General features: G+C 35.8%; 1 pseudogene; it reads left to right on the plus strand.

Annotated features, from left to right (window-relative positions):
* Positions 1-882: 882 nt before the first annotated feature.
* Positions 883-1,003, plus strand: LOC111718580 (annotated as a pseudogene).
* The last annotated feature ends 5,804 nt before the right edge of the window (positions 1,004-6,807 follow it).

Raw genomic sequence — 6,807 nt, forward strand, 5'->3', positions numbered from 1 at the left:
CTCCACTAACAATCCATACTCCCAAATTAAGGAGAGAAATAAGAAAAGAGGAAAAGAATGATCTCTCAGGAACTGGCTATGTTCTCCAAAAAAAGGAGCTCTCTTCCAGACTGCTAGTAATGACTATTAACTGACAGGTAACTCCCTCAGAAATGTGATGAAGAATTGGTTTTCTTGTTTTTTAAAAGCTACAGGGGATCTGTCAGCCTATAATATCACCAATTGATGGAGAAACTTCTTCACATCTCCTAAAGGAGCAATGAAAATAAACACTTCTTTATATTTCTTTTATAAGCTGTTGAATGGGCATCCTATTTCACAGCCTTTACAGTCTAAGAATAAAACACTCAGAATGTGGACCACAGTGAGGTCTCACACCTTTTACAAAGTGAAAAATTCTACTCTCAAAATCTGAAAGGATGGGTATCCACTTTTTAAAATGGGCTAATGTGACTGCTTGTTGTTATTTGTTCCTAGTTCGTGAAAGGGACCATTGACATCAGTAGGCTGATGTCTTGACCTTCGAGTGAATAGGATTTAGGTGAGTTAAGGCTGTGCAAAGTTACCTGCTTCACTCTCTCCTCCAGGAGAGATAGCTCTCCAGAGCTATCTAGGTCCAATGATAAGATATAGCTAGTGACAAGTGGAGATGGCCTTGGATGAAGTAGAAGACTCTAACCCTTTTAAGCTAAGGTCTTTCTAGGTTTCAGTTTGTCTGAGTACATTGAGGATCTTTATAGGAAAAATACTGTCAATCCCTTTTGGGGAAACCCTAGACACAAACTATTCCCAAACTAGTTTTAGAGATTTTCTTCCAGGTTTCTACTCTAGGGTGAAGGTGAAATAAGACAATGAGGATGAGAAAAATCTTTTCTTGGAGACTTAGTCTATGAAATAGAGAATGTTAGCACAATCCTTGATAAGCATAGTCCTAGTGGCTTTTACAGTACATGTATAGTTAAGTCATTGCCACCTACTCTGTGGCATCTAACTATTCCAATGTGAAAGAAACTTTTGTTTTTTATATCTGCCTCCCACACCCTGCAGTTTTATTAAGTGGAGTGAGAGATTCAACTGAACAGGGACCCTAGATTAACTTCCTTGCCCCAAAATATATGCTAGACACTAGAAACATGCTATATACAAGGAATATAGACATTGAAGCTTCACCAAGATAGCTGGGGATTGAACAGGTCACAACGAATCAGTTGAAGCTTCAGTTGAAGAATGTAGCCTGAAGAAGAGAAAGTTTAAGGATGTTGAGAAATTCAACTACAAGTATTTGAAAAGGTCTTCCTTTAAGTGGAAGAAACATCCAATTTATTTTACCTAGACCCAGAAGACAAAACTAGAAGCACAGGGTAAAAATTACTTAAAAACCTATTTTGGCTCACTTGAAGAAAAGATTTCCTAATGCTAAGACTGTCCCTTTGACTTTAGAGATATCACATTCTCTTGGTTTCCTAAATTCTACTCTGACTCCTTTGCTAGATTCTTACCCTACTTCCTGCTCTTTTAAACTGAGTATTCTTCAAGGTTTTGTCTTTGATCCTCTTTCCTTCTCCTTTTAGATGATTTCTTCTGGCAACTCATTCAATTTCATAGTTTCATTTATCCCCTCCATACAAAAAGAAAAAAATTGTCAGATGTATATCTTTGGCTATGACCTCTCTTCTGAGCTCTAGAAATGAACCTTTGAATAGCCAACAAGATATTTCAGCTTGCATGTACCCCCATGAATCTAAAATTTATTTTAACCAAAATAAATTTTCTTTGTACCTCCAAATGTGCTGGTCTTTCTTCCCTGACAGTTTCTATCTGAGGCACATTCATTCACCTAGGTTCTGAAGTTTGAAACCTTGGTATAAAACTGGAATCTTCCCTCTCCCTCACCTTGTAAATCTCAGCTGTCACCAATTTCTGAATAATCCATCTTTAAATATCTCCATCATCCACTATCCATCTCCTCCTTTCTACTCCCTCTGCTACCACCCTCATCACCACCCACTTGGACTATAGAGATAGGCTCCAAATAGGGATTACTGCCTCTACTCCCTGGTTGCTCCAATACATCCTTCATCCTGCTGTCAGACTATTCTTCCTTATGAATAGATCAAGACATGTCATTTTTCTGCTCAAAAATATATGGTAGCTCCATATGGATGACTGAGGAAATTGTAAAGTTATATTCCTGAAATTCAATTACTTTCACAATGTGGTACCACTCAATTTTTCAGTCTTATCTCATGTTTGTGGTACAGTGGATAAAATGCCAGATCTGAAAGCAGGAAGACATCTTCCTGAGTTCAAATATGATCTCAACACTTACTAGCTGTATGATCCTGTAAAAGTCACTTAGTTTTCTCTTTATCTCAGTTTCCTCAATTGTAAAATGAGCTGGAGAAGAACATGGCAAACCATTCTAGTGTGTTTGTAAAAAATTCTTAAATGGAGTTACAGAAAGCCATACATGACTGAAATAAGTGAACATCAAAAAATCTCATATTTCTTTCATATATATAATATATATGCATATATATTTAGTACACTTCAGGTAAACTAGACCACCCTCTATCCCCCAAACATCCCCTGCTTTCTCACCTCTTTCAATGTTTTTTTTATTACCACTATGCTAGAAATGTCCTCCTTCCCTCTCTCTGCTGATTTCCTATCAATATGTACCTTATTCCTCTACACACCATTTTGTTTTGTACTTCTTTAATGTAATTTCCTAAAGGCAGCTAAGTGGTAGAGCTCTGGGCCTTCAGTCAGGAAGAACTGCATTCATTTCTAACCACAGATACTTTCTAGCTATGTAACCATGGGCAAGTCATTTAACCTCTACCTTAATTTCTTCATCTATAAGATGAGGGTCATAATAGCGTTTAACTCAGAGGATTGTTGTGAAGATATAATAAAATGATATTTATAAAGTACTTAGCACATTACCTGGCACATAGCAGACAAGAAATATAGCAAACAATAAATGCTTGTTCCATTCCCCAACTTATCACATAATAGTACTTATTTATTTAATATGTTCTATATTATGTCATATTGCCATCCTAGACTATAAACTCCTTGAAGGAAAGGATAGTATCTTACTTAAAGTATTTATCTTCTCCAAGTGCCTAGAACAATGTTTTGCATAGAAATGGGCTTAATAAGGGTTTGTTGAATAAATAAATGTAATTTTGAATAATGAATAAATACTGTGGGAAGTAATGATTTCTCTACTGCTAAAGATCTTCATGTGAAGATTGGATGGATACATGTCAGGAATACTATAAATGGTTCCCCCGTTCAAGTATATTTTGGATTAAATGTCCTCTGAAGATCCTTCCAATCCTGAGATTTTATGATAGGAGAATAAGTAGGATATAGATAATATAGAAAGAAGTGGGAAGAAAGAAATCAAAGAAAGAAAAAAAGGTTCTTTAGGGACAAAAATAAGCAGCTTTTTTCATGGTAATCAGATATTAAAGACTAAGTGTGTGTCTTCCTATTGGGGAATGGCTAAACAAATGTGGTATATAAATGTAATGGAATGTTATTGTGCCACAAGAAACGATGAAATGGACAATTTCAGGTGAAATGGGGAAAGACCTTTATGAACTGATACAGAGCAAAGAGAGCAACATCAGGGCAATCACTGTTTTATACAGCAATATAATACAGAAAAACAATTTTGAAATACTTTAGATGTCTGATCAATGCACTGATAAACTATGAGTTCACCAGAATTAAAATTAAACTTACCAATCACTTTCTAACAAAGAGGTTATGAACTTAAAATTCATACAAAGACACTACTAATATGGAAATTTGTTTTACCAGATTGTGCAGTTTTGATTAGAAATTTTTTTTATTGATGAGTGGTCATAGGAAAAACAGATTAAAGAATAGCTGTTAATTTAAAAACTGCTTAATTAAAAACAGTTCTGAAAGGAAGAAAGAAAGGAAGGAAGAGAAAGAAAGTAAAAATAAAGGAAGGAAGGAAAGGAGGAAGAGAGGAAGGGAAGGAGGCAAGGAGGAAACAAGGAAAGGAGAAAAGAAGGAAGGAAAGAGGAAAAGAAGGAAGGAAAGGAAGGGGGAAGTAAGATGGGAAAAGAAGGAGGGAAGGAAGGAGGAAGGTGGTAAAGAAGAAAGGTAGAAAGAAAGAAAGATGGGAAGAGGAAAAAGAGTGAATGAATGGAAGGAAGGAAGGAAGAAATTAGAAGGTATTCTGAATAGAGAAAACTGGTATAAACAAATATATGGTATCAATAAAGATCAAAATGGGGGGAGCTCGTTGTATTGTCAAGGAATGTTTATGTTAGGTAATATTGAAAGAAAAGATTGGAGAGATAAGATAGGGGCAGTTGCTGAAGGACCTTGAATGCTAGGCTAAGTAGGTTGGATTTCATTCTGTGGGCAATGGAAGTATTAAAAGTTTTTGAATGACTAAAGTAATATTTTAGGAACATTATTAGGATGGCAGTATATAATTAATCAATTAATAAGAATTTATATATATTTATATATAAGTATCTATTATTTTCCTTAATAGGAAGATCTGGATGGCTCACTGGACAGGGAACTGGGCCTGGAGTCAGGAAGACCTAAATTAAAATCTGGTCTCAGGCACTTACTAGCTGTGTGAATCTGGATAAATCACTTAACCTATTTGCCTCAGCTCCTCATTCATAAAATGAACTGGAGAAGGAAATGGCAAATCACTTTAGTATCTTTGCCAAGAATACCCCAAATGGGGTTATAAAGAGTCTGAGATGACTGAACAATTGAACAACAACAATAATTTGCCTTAAGGAACTACTATTTGTAACAGCAGATCCCACTGTACCAAGGGGATGGCCTCTCCAACAAAAGAATACCAATTCTGGATTTATGTAGAGTGGGTTTAGTTCTGGAGGAACTCAGTCTCTAAAGAGCAGGGTCAGCCTCCTTTTTCATTCTGTTTGGCTCTTCACACTCCTACCTTGAAGTCTTAGAGAAAATATCTTTAAGCTTATATTTGGCTCAGATCTGGGATCTTCCCAAAAGGGATTAGAAGGGTAATAAATGTATAATACAAATCAGGAATAGAGTAGTTCTTTATTTGCTCTACACAAAATAAATGTGTAAAACATAAAATACTCATAAGCATGTGTAAAGTGATAAAACTCTGAGTTGATGCACTGGAATCAGACAACCGAGCATTTAAGGCTAATTACTGATTGGACAATACTCTATTAGCATATGCTTGGAAAATGGCCCTTCCCACTATTCTTTGCTGGCTCAATTTTTTGGTGCATACAGAGAATTGTAGGAGGGACTAGGGGATGGAGTAAGACAAGCCAGAGTCACTTTGGCGGTAGACAAGGAGAAGACAGGTTGCGGAGATCCTGCATCGATCTCCTTCACTTCTACCTCTAAAGACCAAGAATAAAGACCAAGGACTTTTGCTTATCCTGACTCCAGCTGATTCTAAGGCATCCAGGGTGCTAACTCGGTCTTCACAAGCATGCACTGATATCAACTTAATACATGAAACAATAACTTATAATTTATAATCCCCCAAGAGATTTATATTTAAAATAGAAGGCACAGTGGGATTACTGATTAGCATTTTGTGTTTACCTTGGCTTTGCTTTGTCTGAACAAATCTCTCATGGTCCATGTCTCCTGACAAAACAGGTAGGGTGTGAGCTTATTCATCTTATCTTAGAAGGGTCTAGTTGTATAAAACTCTTCCTATTGTCAATTATCTCTTATGTGTTTTGTAGGAATTATTGACCTCTTGGGCTCATGAAATTGCCTCAAAGTCCATCTCAGGATTGCTATTCAGTTACTCATGCTCAAGGAAAGAAGCACAAAGTAGAAGAAACTGGAAGAAAAAGAAAAAGAGAGAAGAGAGTCTACTTCTGATGGGAAGTCTAAGAAAGAAGTTCAAAGAGGCCCCATGTTAGGGGAAAAAGAAAAGAACCTATATGTTCCAAAATATGTATAACAGCTCTGTTTATGGTGGTAAAGAACTGAAAATTGTAGGGATGTCCAACAAATGAGGAATGACTGAACTAGTTGTGGCATATAATTGTCCTGGAATACTACTCTACTATAAGAAAAGATAAACTCAATGATTTTAGAAAAAACATGGGAAAACTTGCATGAAATAATGAAGAGCAAAATGAGCAGAACCAAGAGAACATTGTATATAGTAATAGCAATATTGTTTTAAGAATGACTTTGAGCAAATAAGACTTTTTTTTAACTTTTATAAATACCCAAATTAAGCATAAAGGACATATGAAGAAAGATATTATCTGCATCCCTAGAAAGAATTGATTTTTAAAAGTATGTATAGAATAATTTATACATATACACACCAATTTGTGTCTAATGCTAGTCATCTCTAGAATGGAGAGGGAGAAAAGAAAAAAAGGAAAAAATTATGCATAATTTTGTTGTATATTTGAAAGGAATAGCAAGCTGTGCATAGTAAATTTGCAGTTTTATGTATAATCATCTTTTTTATTGTACTTTTTAATGGAAATGCTTATTTTATTCCCTAAATTTTTTTAAAAAAGGAATCCTATTCACTCGACACTTGAGAAGAAAAGAACACAAAAAAGTAAACATGCTCCTTTTAGAGTGGACCACTCTTCCTGGCTCAATGGCCAACTATTGCTGACACAGTTTCCCCCTCCTGCTACCATCATGAAGACTAATTCACGATCCCAAAGCTCACAGGATCACAGCTTTAGAGCTGGGCAGGACCTTAGAGATTGTCATACCCTCACTTTATATAGGAAAAAAATTGAGGGCCAG

The sequence above is a fragment of the Sarcophilus harrisii genome, chromosome 2 (assembly GCF_902635505.1).
Source record: "Sarcophilus harrisii chromosome 2, mSarHar1.11, whole genome shotgun sequence".
Classification (NCBI taxonomy): domain Eukaryota; kingdom Metazoa; phylum Chordata; class Mammalia; order Dasyuromorphia; family Dasyuridae; genus Sarcophilus; species Sarcophilus harrisii.